Source organism: Schistocerca nitens, chromosome 7, assembly GCF_023898315.1.
Source record: "Schistocerca nitens isolate TAMUIC-IGC-003100 chromosome 7, iqSchNite1.1, whole genome shotgun sequence".
Taxonomy (NCBI): Eukaryota; Metazoa; Arthropoda; class Insecta; order Orthoptera; family Acrididae; genus Schistocerca; species Schistocerca nitens.
This window is the reverse complement of record NC_064620.1, coordinates 208973271-208989837: the sequence shown is the minus strand read 5'-3', so window position 1 is coordinate 208989837 and position 16567 is coordinate 208973271. Positions and strand designations below refer to the sequence as shown.

At 43.2% G+C, this 16567-nt stretch overlaps 1 protein-coding gene across 2 annotated transcripts in view; it reads left to right on the top strand.

The window, feature by feature from the left end:
• The window catches only part of LOC126194873 (uncharacterized), an 81739-nt gene that overhangs the window by 9332 nt on the left and 55840 nt on the right, over positions 1-16567 (top strand). The window lies entirely within an intron of this gene.

The following is a 16567-nucleotide window of genomic DNA, read 5'->3' as shown; positions in this document are numbered from 1 at the left end:
GATGAACGAAAAAAAGAGTCTGTAACTTAAATACAAAGAAACCAAATAGCGTATATTTTATTATGTTTTGTTTTATTGGCCTTCGAGTTTTCCCCATACAGCCATTCACGTGAGTAAGTCATAATGACAACTCGTATGGATACCAAAACTTGAAATAACATACTGAGATTGCACAAAGTTGTTTAGCTCACGTGAGGTAGTACACATTTCTGTAATTGCTTCCGAGAGACTGGAGCAAGTTTTTTTATACAGGGTGAGTCGCTAACTATTGCTACCAAGTATAACTCCGAAAGTATGATAGTTGCATGGGACAATATGGGCCATAACATGACGTTGGTTTTTTGTTTCTAGGTGGGATCGCTTCAGAGATATGAAGGTCAACTTTGTTTTCTTAAACTTTTTTTTGAACTTATTTTCTGATAGCGGCTATCGAGACGAATCCAATAATGTGTAACAGTAAGGTCTTTGATGGTCAACGAAGGCCACATAGGTGGCATGAACGTCCATTTACATAAGGCGTTCGAAGTAATGACGATTGGTATAAATGCAGTGCTGCAATCTTTTATCATGGATTGAGTGGCATTCCTTATCACTTCTGCACTTATCGAAGCAAATGCTCTGACAATTCTCTCTTGTATATCGTGCAAACAGTAAATATTTGCCGAATACGGCGTATCCATCTACCGTGCCTTTAGCATGTAAACACCATTCGTCAGTTTGGCAGTACAGCACTAACAGGAACGGTAAGACTAGTATCGTCGAATCAAGCTAGTGTAAATGATATATTCATTCGAAGCACAAGTCTATATGCTTCTCATTTACGGAGAAAGCTAATGAAATTTATTGGAGGTAGAGGCTTAAACGCTGAAAGATATCCTCAACGTACTCACCCTACACGTCGTTCATTTAAATATGTTTGGTTGGTTGGTTTGGGGAAGGAGACCAGACAGCGTGGTCATCGGTCTCATCGGAGTAGGGAAGGATGGGGAAGGAAGTCGGCCGTGCCCTTTCAGAGGAACCATCCCGGCATTGGCCTGGAGTAATTTAGGGAAATCACGGAAAACCTAAATCAGGATGGCCGGACGCGGGATTGAACCGTCGCCCTCCCGAATGCGAGTCCAGTGTCTTACCACTGCGCCACCTCGCTCGGTTTTAAATATGTTTATGATAAACTGGGAACAACTGGAACTTTAACGCATCGGAAATATATCCGGCAAAAGAAAGTTACTAACGAAGAAACGGAAATTGGTGCCTTGTGTTAGTTCGCGTCATATCCCAACGGAATCTGGAATGAGCAAGAGTAGTGTTGTTCGTGTTCTGCATCGCCATAAATACCATCCTTACCATATCAGTCTCCACCAAAAATTATCTGGTACGGATTGTATGCGTGCCGGCCGGGGTGGCCGAGCGGTTCTAGGCGCTTCAGCCCGGAACCGCGCGACTGCTACTGTCGCAGGTTCGAATCCTGCCTCGGGCATGGATGTTTGTGATGTCCTTAGGTTAGTTAGGTTTAAGTAGTTCTAAGTTCTAGGGGACTGATGACCTCTGATGTTAAGTCCCATGGTACTCAGAGCCATTTTTTGATTGTATGCGTCGTACTGCATTCTGCCGATGGGCTCAACTTCAGATTCAGAGGGATGACACATTGACACATTTATTAATTTGATTTTATTTACTGACGAGGCTATGTTCACGAACCATGGAAATGTTAATTTGCATAACATGCGTTATTGGGCAACATTCCATGTTGGCTGCGGCAGGTAGCTCACCAAAAACCGTGGTCAGTGTATGGTGTGGGATTCTGTAGGACACAATTATAGGCCCTATTCATCGAAGAAAACCTAATTGGTATGAATTACACCACATTACTGCAAGAAACATTAGGTCTGTTATTGGAAGAAGTACCTTTAGCAACAAGAAACAGAATGTGGTATCAACACGATGGGTGTCCGGCACATTTTCCGCTGATGGCTGGAAATGAGTTGCAGAGACAATTCCCAAATCGTAGAATTTAACGCTGAGGAGATGTGTCGTAGCCGGCTCGTTTGCCGTACTTGACACCTCTGGATTTTCTCTTGTGGGGATTCGTAAAACACATTGTTTATAAAGACGTTCCAACTACACCTGAGGATATGCGAGAGAGAATTGTCAGAGCATGTGCTTCGATAAGTGCGGCAGTGATAAGGAATACCACTCACTCCACCATAAGAAGAAAGCAGCCTTCTGTAAATGGACGTTCATGCCACATTTCGACGTTCTTTGACTTTCAAAGACCTTACTGTTACACATCATTGGAATCGACTCGATAGCCGCAATCAGAAAATAAGTACCAAACTTCAGCATCACATTGTAGAAAAAACAAGGTCGACCTTCATACCTCTGAAGCGACTCCATCTACCAACAAATAACCAACGTCATATTATGGTCCCCGTTGTCCCATGAACCTTTTGTCCCGAAAACTTTTCAGCTCCTATCATACTTTCGGAGTTGTCCTTGGTGTCAATAGTTAGTGACTACTGCGATGTCTGTGGTTGCCAGTAATGTTGGCACCGATATTCGTAACTTTTTTCTTGCAATTTGGATGTGAGATCCTACCAGCTGCCGCGTGCAAATTATATATACATTGTAACTTTCACTTCGCAGCAGTCATCAAGGTGGATGACAACGTGCGTATTCCGTGTAGGTGCTGTGCTGATCGACAGTGGTTGAACTTCAACTGCGTTGTGGTAAATTTTCGCGAACGCTAAGTCGATAGTATCAAGGTTCTACTGGTGTTACCTGGTCATAGTATTTCCCTTGATTTGCTTGGGACGCTTGCCATTCCTTGGACCACTCAGTCAGATTCATCTTCCTGTAAGTCGACAACAGATCCTCAACTAGAGTGAATGTATAGTCTCTTGAGGTCATTGCTTACTTAGAATGATTGGAAAAGAGCACAGGTAGTCCCAGTCTTCAAGAAGGGTCGTCGAGCAGATGCGCAAAACTATAGACCTATATCTCTGACGTCGATCTGTTGTAGAATTTTAGAACATGTTTTTTGCTCGAGTATCATGTCGTTTTTGGAAACCCAGAATCTACTATGTAGGAATCAACATGGATTCCGGAAACAGCGATCGTGTGAGGCCCAACTCGCTTTATTTGTTCATGAGACCCAGAAAATATTAGATACAGGCTCCCAGGTAGATGCTATTTTTTTTTACTTCCGGAAGGCGTTCGATACAGTTCCGCACTGTCGCCTGATAAACAAAGTAAGAGCCTACGGAATATCAGACCAGCTGTGTGGCTGGATTGAAGAGTTTTTAGCGAACAGTACACAGCATGTTGTTATCAATGGAGAGACGTCTACAGACGTTAAAGTAACCTCTGGTGTGCCACAGGGGAGTGTTATGCGACCATTGCTTTTCACAATATATATAAATGACCTAATAGATAGTGTCGGAAGTTCCATGCGGCTTTTCGCGGATGATGCTGTAGTATACAGAGAAGTTGCAGCATTAGAAAATTGTAGCGAAATGTAGGAAGATCTGCAGCGGATAGGCACTTGGTGTAGGGAGTGGCAACTGACCCTTAACATAGACAAATGCGATGTATTGCGAATACATAGAAAGAAGGATCCTTTATTGTATGATTATATGATAGCGGAACAAACACTGGTAGCAGTTACTTCTGTAAAATATCTGGGAGTATGCGTGCGGAACGATTTGAAGTGGAATGATCATATAAAATTAATTGTTGGTAAGGCGGGTACCAGGTTGAGATTCATTGGGAGAGTGCTTAGAAAATGTAGTCCATCAACAAAGGAGGTGGCTTACAAAACACTCGTTCGACCTCTACTTGAGTATTGCTCATCAGTGTGGGATCCGTACGAGATCGGGTTGACGGAGGAGATGACGGAGGAGATAGAGAAGATCGAAGGAAGAGCGGCGCGTTTCGTCACAGGGTTATTTGGTAACCGTGATAGCGTTACGGAGATGTTTAACAAACTCAAGTGGCAGACTCTGCAAGAGAGGCGCTCTGCATCGCGGTGTAGCTTGCTCGCCAGGTTACGAGAGGGTGCGTTTCTGGATGAGGTATCGAATATACTGCTTCCCCCTACTTATACCTCCCGAGGAGATCATGAATGTAAAATTAGAGAGATTAGAGCGTGCACGGAGGCTTTCAGACAGTCGTTCTTCCCGCGAACCATACGCGACTGGAACAGGAAAGGGAGGTAATGACAGTGGCACGTAAAGTGCCCTCCGCCACACACCGTTGGGTGGCTTGCGGAGTATAAATGTAGATGTAGATGTAGATGTAGAAAGAGTGTCAGTGGCCTCAGTGCCCAGTACGTTGTTGTACTCTTTAATCCAATACATGGAGATTCTGTGGCCATTATTTTGCAGTTAATTTACGTAAGCTGTCATATCGCCGGCTAACGGGTAGCTTTTATGCCCATGATAGACATACTTAAGGAGAGTGAGCGCTGGATTAGAGATCGAGAAGATAACAAAGTTTTCCTTCGAAATCATATAGCAGTACTTAAGGCTTTCGCAGATGGCCATAAGCTCTTCCGTAATTTTAGTTTTTTCCAAAGGCTGCTTTTTCTTAAATCCTGCTCGCGCTTAAGTATTCGCTAAAGTATTCCTCCTAGTTCTTTAAGGAGTCTGTGTAGATTATCATCGACTGTGGAATTTGTGGCTCACAGCTCGCACAAAGCGTGATTTGAAATAGTTGACGAAAATGGCAGACTGAATCTCACGTCAACTTCAACGACAGTACATACGTAACATTGATCGAAAACAAGTAGCCGCCGGACAGAGATGGGTACTCGAAAGTCTGGTGTTGCCTCCATAAATTGCAGGCAAATTCTCACAGGATCAATAATTAAACTTGTAACATACAGTACACTGAAGAGCCAAAGAAACTGCTACACCTGCCTAATACCGTGTAGTGCCCCCGCGAGCACACAGAATTGTTGCAGAACGACGTGGCATGGACTCGACTAATGCCTGAGTTAGTGCTGGAGGTAAGTGACACCATGAATCCTGAAGAGCTGTCCATAAATCGGTAAGAGTACGAGGGGGTAAAGATCTCTTCTGAACATCACTTTGCAAGACATTCCAGATATGCTCATTAATGTTCATGTTTGGGGAGTCTGGTGGCTAGCGGAATTGGTTAAACTCAGTATAGTGTACCTGAGGCCACTCTGTAGCAATTCTGGACGTGTGGTATGATGCATTATCCTGTTGGAATTGCCAAAGACCATTGAAATGCAAAATGGACAAAGGGGTCACCTGTCAGAGTCGTATGTAGACGTATCAGAGGTCCAGTTTCACTTCAACTGCGTATTACCCACACCATTACAGAGCCTTCACCAGACTGAAGAGTCCCCTGCTGACATGCATGGTCCACGGTTCATGTGGTTGTTTCCGTTACCAGTACACGTCATTCCGCTCTATACAATTTGAAACGAGACTCGTCCGACCAGGCAACTTGATTCCAGTCGTCAACAGTCCAATTTCGGTGTTGACGGGCCCAGGCTAGGCGTAAAGCCTTATGTCGTGCAGTCATAAAGAGTACACGAGAGGGCTTTCTGCTCCGAAAGCACATATCGATGATGATTCGTTGAATGGTTCGCAAGTTGACACTTGTTGATGGCTCATCACTGAAATCTGCAGCAGTTTGTGGAAGGGTTGCACTTCTCGCACGTAGAACCTTTCTCTTCAGTTGTCGTTGGTCCCGCTCTTGCAGGATCTTTTCCCGGCCCCAGAGATGTCGAAGATTTCATGTTTTACCGGATTACTGATATTCACGGTACATTCGTGAAATGGTCGTACGGGAAAATGGCGACTTTGTCACCTTAAAGGCATTCTTGACTAACATCACGTCACCACGCCCAATCTCAAAGGTTACTAACGCTGACAATCGATACAGCGCGTATTTAAAACAAACCTTATTTGCATTCTCACTAGAAACACGCTTACCAACCTTCGTTTATGTTGCCCAACATCTTCTTGGTATTTAGATATTTCTTCCGTCAGTGTGTATTGAGTCAGCGATAATAGTTTCAACAAAATACTCTTCATTACATTGTGCAATAAATATTGAGCATGCGAGGGCCCCCTAAAGAAATATTTCAGTGCAAGTGAATATCAATAAGGAATAATATAAACGCTAAATATTTTCAATAGACTTTTTTTATGTTCCCAGAAGCGCCATCCACAAATGGTGTATCCGATCGTAGCAAAGGAAAGTATGCTCGTACCGACTCTGCAGTAAAAGCGGTGCCAGGTGGTCGTTAGGAATATCCGCTGGCCCGTGCATTGCCTCAAAGCAGAGCGGCCCGTCGCGGCCCTGCTAAGTGCGACCGTTCCTCTGTAATGAATATTGCTGTAATCGGATTTCGGATATCGAATAATAAGGCACCTGCGAATCCAGGCGCCGCCGATAATAGGAAACGGCGGTAGCGATTAGAATTCGTTAAATAGGACGATGTAATTGGCAGAGCAGCAAAGCGGCAAACGTATCACCGAAGGCAAATCGGTGGCGACTGACGCAAGCACTCTCCATCACGTTAACAAGCCATGTTCTCTGTTCCTGGGGTGGCAAGCGAACAGAGTTCAGCACGAACGCTATTTTGTTTACTGCCTGGAATAACCGTGCTCTGGGTGCCAATATAGGGGTGTATGAAAGCCTATGTCATCTAGGTAGTCAAACAGGAGATTGCAGCAACATATTTCGTAAGCCTTTGCATAAGTATTAAGGAGTGTGATGTACGTATGCAGACTGAAGTGACGAATGAAAATCTATACCAAAGTCTGGATTCGAATCAATGTCTCCTGCTCATAGGCTGGTGTGCTAGCCACTAACCACTACGCCTCCCTGGGCAGTAGCTCTGCACAACGTCACTGTCTGATCTAGTGCACCTCGCCCCTCCATCCAGAGTCCCATTCACGAATCAGCCCACTTCGTATTCCCCCTGAACTCGAATAACAACGGAGAGGTTCTTCAACTACATTGGAGTAGCTCTTCAACATTGAAGGAAGTGGGAGATTCTGCCTGAAGCTCAGACAAAGTGGCTAAAATTAGATGCAACTATATGGTTCCAGAGACCTCTTGAAGTGTGAAGTATCTATGATGTGACGTTCATCGCTTCCACCTGCATATGTACACTACTGGCCATTAAAATTGCTACACCACGAAGATGACGTGCTACAGACGCGAAATTTAACCGACAGGAAGAAGATGCTGTGACATGTAAATGATTAGCTTTTCAGAACATTCACACAATGTTGGCGCCGGTGGCGACACCTACAAAGCGCTGACACGAGGAAAGTGGCCAATCGATTTCTCATACACAAACTGCAGTTGACCGGCGTTGCCTGGTGAAACGTTGTTGTGATGCCTCGTGTAAGGAGAAGAAATGCGTACCATCACGTTTCCGACTATGATAAAGGTCGGATTGTAGCCCATCGCGATTGCGGTTTATCGTATCGCGACATTGCTGCTCCCGTTGGTAGAGATACAATGACTGTTAGCAGAATATGGAATCGGTGGGTTCAGGAGGGTAATACGGAACGCCGTGCTGGATCCCAACGGCCTCGTATCACCAGCAGTCGAGATGACAGGCATATTATCCGCATGGCTGTAACGGATCGTGCAGCCATGTCTCGATCCCTGAGTCAACAGGTGGGGACGTTTGCAAGACAACAAACATCTGCACGAACAGTTCGACGACGTTTGCAGTAGCATGGACTATCAGCTCCGAGACCATGGCTGCGGTTACCCTTGACGCTGCATCACAGACAGGAGTGCATGAGATAGTGTACTCAACGACGAACCTGGGTGCATGAATGGCAAAACGTCATTTTTTCGGATGAATCCAGGTTCTGTTTACAGCATCATGATGGTCGCATCCGTGTTTGGCGACATCGCGGTGAACGCACACTGGAAGCGTGTATTCGTCATCGCTATACTGGCGCATCAACCGGCGTGATGGTATGGGGTGCCATTGGTTACACGTCTCGGTCACCTATTGTTCGCATTGAAGGCACTTTGAACAGTGGACGTTACATTTCACATGTGTTACGACCCGTGGCTCTACCCTTCATTCGATCCGTGTGAAACCCTACATTCAGAAGGATAATTCACGACAACATGTTGCAGTTCCTGTACGAGCCTTTCTGGATACAGAAAATGTCCGACTGCTGCCATGGCCAGCACATTCTCCAGATATCTCACCAATTAAAAACGTCTGGTCAATGGTGGTCGAGCAACTGGCTCGTCACAATACGCCAGTCACTAGTCTTGATGAACGGTGGCTGCATGGGCAGCTGTACTTGTAGATGCCATCCAAGCTCTGTTTGATCCAATGGCCAGGAGTATCAAGGGCGTTATTACGGCCAGAGGTTGTTGTTCTGGGTACTGATTTTGTAGGATCTATGCACCCAAATTGCGTGAAAATGTAACCACATGACAGTTCTAGAATAATATATTTGTCCTATGAATACCAGTTTATCATCTCCATTTCTTCTTGGTGTAGCAATGTTAATGGCCAGTAGTGTACATTATAGATGTTGAGACTTGAATAGGTCTCTGGAACCATATTATTTTATTTCTCACTGTGTCGTATTATAATAATATACAGTTTATCGCACAATAAATTTATTTTACAATAAACGTTTACGAAAAGCGTCTCACATTCGTCGGTAAACCTTAGAACGTGTATTTTTTTGTGTTTAGCTTGTGACGGAATGAGTAACAGTTCATACTCTTTTTATCTTACTATTTTACTTAATTCTTATTCAACATTAGCCGTGGAATCTACCAAGGTCCGTAAAAAAAAATAAGGTTGAGCAGTAAGCGTTCTTTCCTGCCATTGGCTGAGGCTGTGACGTCACGAAGGAACCGCCGCTGCCTCTGAACAGCGCTACAAGACGCAGCCCGCGCATTTAAGCGATGTATTTGTGAAATGTTTCAGTTTCTACAGAAATAGTAAAAGGTAAATTGTTATTCTGCTATTTCTAGAAAGTTACTGCTATATTCTGTAACTTGTCCAGCTTTTAAATATACACTGCTGAGTTCTGACTTTAATAAGATGAAGCGTCTATAGATCAAACTATACAAAAATAAGTGCAAAGTACAGTCTGTTTTGCAGTTCTCTACGAAGTAAACGTTCGAAATGAGCATTCAGTTTTCTAACTTTGGCTCTGGGAAAAGTGTTAACTTGTAGACAAGCTCTATGTAACGCTCATTTATATTCTCTTTACATCATGTCTACAAAAACACTTTCATTTTCACTCAAGAAATTATGCAATTGCCTTATTTGTAGGAAGCATTTGAATTACCTACCTGAACTGACACACACACACACACACACACACACACACACACACACACACACACACACACAGGCACACACACACGCACACACACAAATTCTTAATTTTCTCACACCTCAAACCTTTGGCTTATATTTTTATCAAGGTGGCTGTATAATGTTTGACCTAGTTGTTAAAATTCGCTTATATAAAAGACCATTGAATCAAAAAATGTGCTGCAAAATACGATTTACAGGAAATAGTGGTAAATTAACTTACCGAGTCCGCCGTTAAGCAAAGTTGGTATGTAGTGTGGGAAACAATAAGCCAATCCTTGACACTGTCAGTGTAGAGTCTTGCTAGTTGTGAAACACACAGTCAGAGGAAAAAATGGTTCAAATGGCTCTGAGCACTATAGGACTTAACATCTGTGGTCATCAGTCCCCTAGAACTTAGAACTACTTCAACCTAACTAACCTAAGGACATCACACAGTCAGAGGACCTTCACTTCTATCACTAAGTTTATATATTATTTAACTTTCACAAATAATGTTTATTTAAATTCTAAAGCGATGACAAATACCACTTCCTTGCTTTCCGTTGCTGAGCGGCAACTGCTTTCTTCGACTTGTCCTTTGCAGACAGCCAACGCAGTCGGATAAAGGTTTTCGTCCTAGCATAAATCTTAATGATTTATGGGTGAATAGTGGGGAATCGCTCGGTAAGTATAGCGCACAGGTTCTTGATGACACCAGTTTCCCTGGACAAACTGTCGTGTCCATGGATCTGGGCAAAAATTAACTCAAATCTGCTAATTGTTTCGAGCCACGTTTCTGAAGGGACTAGCAAACCTCCACGAGAAACCATGCCCAGCAATCCTCTCGATGTCTCCTCAAGCAGTGTCAGTAACTCTCCAGTGGGTGTAGCCAGTGATCTGTCATACTGTCTGCATCGATAAGCTACATATCCAGCAAGATATTTAAATCCTTCAGTGCTACAATCAGAAGCCAGTGACATTGCACGCACATCGGATTCTCCTACTCCAAAATCTAAATCTTCTATCTCCTTCTCTCTTTCAACCATTGCCAACGCCTCAGACATATCAGGCAGGATATTGCCAAAAACAGTTGCAGTAACGAATCTTCCTTCTTCATCTGGCTCAACAGACGATGCATTTGAAAGTGGAATATCATGAGCGTTGGCTCCCAACAACAACAGTCTTATTCGGCTCTTTACCTCGACTGGCGATGGATGATCATAAAAACGTCCAAGGCCTCTTATAAGAGAAAGTTCTCCAAGCAGTCTTGATTTAATCTTGCTGTAAGAATATATTCAATATTATAAACAGCTAAGTCACTGAACAGACCCAAAAGTGACCGAACAGTTTTCAAAAATCCTTTCTGGAAGGGTAGGAGATGCTTTGAGTTGCCAACACGCATCTTCTCACAACACTTCGAAAATTTACGTAGGCACTGTTCTTGGGCTTGAAAACTGACACCAAATCCACAGGCTAGTGATTTATTACTTTCTTTAGTCCTTGAATTAAGTACATCGAAAGTCTCATCCACCATCTGTATGAAATCACTGGCGTGTCCTTCAGGCATTAAATACCGAATCGCCTGTGCAGTTGTATTTGATAGCAGCTGAGCTGCTAAGCGTACTCGCTGTCGCTCTCTGCCCTTCACTGTAATGTGTTGCTGAGATAACTTGGGACATATTTTCATCTCGCCACTGTCCAGAACTAACAGTTTCTCGAACACAGTTTTTGTCACAGCCTTGTTTTCCAACATTATTCCTTGATCCGGCAAGTGGTTCCTTAAGAGTTTGAGCAAATGGGGAACGTCAGCAAACACCCACACATGTCTCAGAGAATCACACGGGTGCGGAAAACAAGTATTTTCATGAGTAATGCCAAGCTCCTTCCAGACAGAACTATTCTTTGCACCAATGTCTGCTACTGCAGCCACAACATTGTAGCAAATGCTGGCCAGGGAAACAATTACTTCGTTGAAGAGTGCTGCTGTCATCTGAACGTCAAAATTGAAATAGATAGGTTGCTTCCACGTTGCAAACAAGCCTCGGACCATGACAACAAGGTCATTACTGTGAGGTCCAAGAATCCTGTCATCTTGCTGATCGTAACAAATTCTACTGTCAATGTTCATTTCATCAAATGACAAAACACAAATACGTTCCCTGTCAGTCAGTGTTGCAGCCTGCATTTTCATCATCACTAAAACATCCTTCAAAATTCCTGGTTGCCAACTGAAACTGAGATTAATCCAAGAACGCAAAGTTGACACTGCAGGTAGAGGATATCCGTTTTTCTCTGAGGAAATTGTAACTCTTCTGCGACAGAGCGCGTAAACTAATAGACTTACAAATGTCCTCTTTGCCCCATCGAACCCGTTTTGAACCATGCAACAAACTTCTAATTTGCTTGGGTGAAAATATTTTGCCCAGTATTTGATTAGTTTCACGAGACACAAGTTCCTTTTTATTAAATTCTTCTTCGTGCAGACGTCGTTTCATTGAGGACAGCTGACCTCTAAGATCTTTATTACGTGCTCGCAATTTCATGCACATGTTCCTTAGACGAGCATTTCTCCTCTGTAGTGACGCTACAGAATTCTGTAAAGTGACTTTATGTGGATCACTACAAAGAACTTCATCTGTAAATGTATACTTGTCAACATTCCTCTTCAATAGTGAGAGCTTCTTTAAAGTCTCTAGGCTTCTTCTACGAATTTCACGTTTGTTAAAACGTTCTTTCCTTTCTTCTATTGCAATCGGTGTGTTATCACTGGCGCTACTACCACAAGGCAAATTGCAAGACGGATACTTATCACTCTTAAGGATCAGTTTCCGCGGTAAATTTAACAGTTCTGAACGTAAGTCCCGAATATAATCCGTTTCCTTGAAATGACGAGAGCATATTTTAGCGTTCCCTACGTTCACAGGATCTTTCCTAAAGCATTTTGAAAGCCAAACCTTTTGCAGACTTTCATCACGTGGGAAACAATGCAGCACTATTTCAGTCACTTTTGTATTGCGATTCTGAGAGTTACAGCCAACAACAGCACAATCTGGCATTGCTTCCACACACTCAAATACTTCGGACAAACACTCACTGCACAAAGATAACCAAACGGAAACGACAACACGCACGAAACACAACACGGACGAACCACGACAACACAAACTCAGACGTACACTTCGCGCGCGCCAAGAGCTGTTCCTCAGTGACGTCATGCGCAGAACGTCAGAAATGGGTTTGCTTCTGCGCAGCAGTTACTGCTCTCTCGTGGAATCCACAATTTTGTAATCTGTGCATTGTGTTTCTAGAAATCTGTGGATTTCACTTGTTTGTTGCACATTTTTATATGTGTGTAATGTTTTATATTTAAGGATGTGTCTCAATCATACTACTTTTTTTCTCTACCACGTTTATCTTTCTTTCATATCTGTCGCAAACTTTCCGTGCTATGACTACACAGACGTGCCCATCGTTCATCCGACTTACGTGCAATGTGTCATAATAAATATATCTTAAAAGTTTTTTTTTTATCTATTAACTGATCTTGAACGGCAGGCTGAATCGACCCCAAGGATTCATAGACCGCATTGTTCGGTGGCTCGTCATACCTCCTTTCCCGGGATTTGGGGAAGTATCTTGTCAAATAGAAACATTATTTCGTAGCAGAGGGCCATAAATTTGCTCATTGTGTCCATCGCTGATCGAATTTTGTCTGCTGTACTCTTGATTTTTCCAGTCGTGACAAGTTTGATTCTTCTGACTATAAGTGTCTTCATGTATCTCAATGACCCTCCAATTGAAGTGTCATTATTAATTCCGTACTCGTTCGTCGTTTGTCTGGATGTGGCACGTGCGTAAATGTGTGCATACTGTCTTTATGTTGATTGTCGGTCTCGTTTGTCCTCAGTTATAGACGGTCATGGCGGTTGAATTAAGTGGCTAGGCGTTGCAGTCTCGCGTCGAACTTTTGTGGTGGTGGTGTAAGGTTATAACACGATTTGGTACTCTAGGCACACTCCGACCACGCGTTGGCCTAATCTGCTGAGGGAGTAGTTTCTTCCGCAGCCCCTATGACGCTTTTGACGAAGCGTCCGCCCCCACGCGGTCGCTCACATAGGCCAATCCTAACCTTGAGGCCAAACAACAGTTCTTGAGGTCCACACAGGAACAGCAGCTTCGCTGCTTAGCCTGTCTCACTCCAGGTAGATGTAACCAGAGATTTGCAGTGCAGTGCAGGCACACTCCCCAGTTGGCAGGACGGCTTTTCAAACGGCTCTGAGCACTATGGGACTTAACATCTCAGGTCATCAGTCCCCTAGAGCTTAGAACTAATTAAACCCAACTAACCTAAGGACATCACACACATCCATGCCCAAGGCAGGATTCGAACCTGCGACCTAACAGTCGCGCGGTTCCGGAATGAAGCGCCTAGAATCGCTCGCCCACAGTGGCCGGCAGGACGGCTTTTATTCCTACAAAACGTACATGCAGGTTTGTTCTATTGATGTAATGTGCCCCGGTTTGTCGGGTCAGGGCCGGTGCATTCCACGCGTCTCGGTGGCAGACAACAGTATTTTGTAATATCCTGAAGCCTCTGGCAGTTCTCTGTCTCGTACGTCTTCTTTCGGAAGCTAGTATCCAGTAAGCAATTTTCGATATAGATTCTGTCGTTGTCGTTAACGCTTTTTATGCATACGCTCTATTCTCGCCCAGCGCTACAACTTTTACGCCATTTGTTTTCGGTGCTCGCACTGTTATTTAATGAAAGGTTCATTAACACAGTGTTTTACAACTCTGCTGAGTCACTGCACCAAACGAAAGTCTTGTTTAAATTGGAATCTGAATACCGGTACTTTAGATTTCCCAAGTTCTTTATTTCAATAGAACGTTTAACCTTCCGTTGCTCGCGCGGGTGACACTCGTCACCCACATGACTTTCCCGCTCAATTTTGTCCGACAAGGCTGGATTCATTTCGCGCCATTTTTAGTACCATTCTGTTAACTCTCTGGCTGCTAATCCAATCATTGTTGTCTTTCAGTTAAGAAAGACACATTGTTTATGAAACATTATTATAGTCTGGAGGACACTTGTCATCCGCGCGAGCTCTGCTGCCACAATCTGAAGCAAAGTAAGTCTGTATTACGTTATTGCTTTCCTAGATTCAATAGATCTTTCATGTGCGCCAAATTAGACGTATTGAAACTGATTGCAGTTACCTTCCATGTTGCCTAGTATTCTCTTTATTTGTAAATTGCGGAAGAAATGTCACAGGCAAAAACCTCGGACAGAGTTTAATAGAGATCCTAATGTATGGGTGGAATGGTTCAATGAGCTGAGTGAGGAAGATGCTTATAGCGATAGCGCTGACTCAGAAACTGAGGATTCTGTTGATGAAAACGGTCATGATTCAGGAACAGAACAAGAAGTGTCAGAAAATAATGAATATGAATCACAGAAAGAAGTAACTCAAGAGGATTTATTTTTTTAGGGAAAGATGGAATAACTAAACTGAGGAAAAATAAATATCCTACCAGTGTTAGAAGCAGATCCAGGAATTTGCCTGGACCAAAAAATCAAGCTCGTTTTAAAAAGATAGAAATAGGAATTCTGAATTTGTTCTTGGATGAAAACATAAGAAGCATGATCGCAACATGCACTAATATACACATCAAGTAAGTTCGTGGTGACTTCTCTAGAGAAAGGGACGCCAAAGAAAGAGATGCCATAGAGATCAGAGCTTTCATTGGTTTGTTATATATATGTGGATCTTTGAGATGTTCTAGGAAGGGTATATCGAAATTGTGGGATAACTCAAAGGGAAACGGACTTGAATCATGTTATTTATGCATAAGTGAAAACCGATTCAGGTTTCTGTTGAGATGTCTGATATTTGATAATATGGCTCTGAGCACTATGGGACTTAACATCTGTGGTCATCAGTCCCCTAGAACTTAGAACTACTTAAACCTAACTAACCTAAGGACATCACACACACCCATGCCCAAGGCAGGATTCGAACCTGCGACCGTAGATTTGATAATATCCATGATAGACGTGTTCGCAGAGAGATTGACAAGTTGGCTGCTATCACAGCTATGAGAGAGGTACTTGAACTATTCGCGAACAATTGACAAAAATATTTTTCACCTAGTGAATATCTTACTGTTGACGAACAGCTTTTGGTATTTAGAGGAAACTGCCTGTTCAGGCAATATATTCCAAGCAAACCACAAAAGTATGGGTTAAAAGTGTTGGCTTTGGTTGATGTAAAAACAGCTTACACTTTGAATTTAGAACCGTACGTCGGTAAGCAACAAGAGGGACCATACAATACCAGTAACTGAGCTGAACATATTGTTCTTCGAATGGTGAAACCGTTTAAAACGTTAGAATTTTTTATACTGTGTACAAATCTAAGTGTATTACATTTATATTTAATAAAAATCATAAAACCAATCATAAAGACCATTCAAAGTGTACAAATAGACCGCTTGCTTTGTGGATGACACCAGTCACCCGCGCGAGTGACGATGTCAAGAATTTTCGCGCGAGTAACGGAGGGTTAATTACGCTGTCAAAGAAATTTTTCGTTTCCGACTGGGTCCTTGACTCGTCGTATTTCACTTCATGATTAAGTTCGAGGCAGTGCTCGATGATTGCCGATTTGCTGTTTGTGTCAATCGAGTGTGTCACTGCAGTTCCTAATTACCTTTGTCGGTTGTTCTGATAGTCTACTTTACAGAAAGCATGCCACATTCGCAGTTGGTTCATACCCAGCTTTGGAAGATCTAGAGCGCATTTAACATTACAGCAAAGACTATGTTGACGAAAGCATGGGATCAAATGCATTTCGGGGGCTCCGAAAAACAAATGGCACCACTAAGAGCGTAGCGGGCACTAGAAGTCGAAATTGGACGTAGATAACGGCGCTACGCCAATAATAGTACAGTCTGGCTAGATAGAGTCCAGGGAGTCAGTACGCGTAATATAACACAGCTCGTATTACCTGGGGAAGGCGAATGGGTTGGTCGTCGAAATGCTATATAGATGAAAGGAGTCAGGAACATTGCTGAACATCCGAAAATACACTATCAATCAATGAAGTAGAGAAATCATAAGAGAGCAGATCGCTTGACATCCCGATGGGTCTAGACTCTTTGCACATTACATCAGGGGAATTTGTGTGTCGAAACTTTCCTGTCATCTTGGCTTGGACGAACATCAGCGCA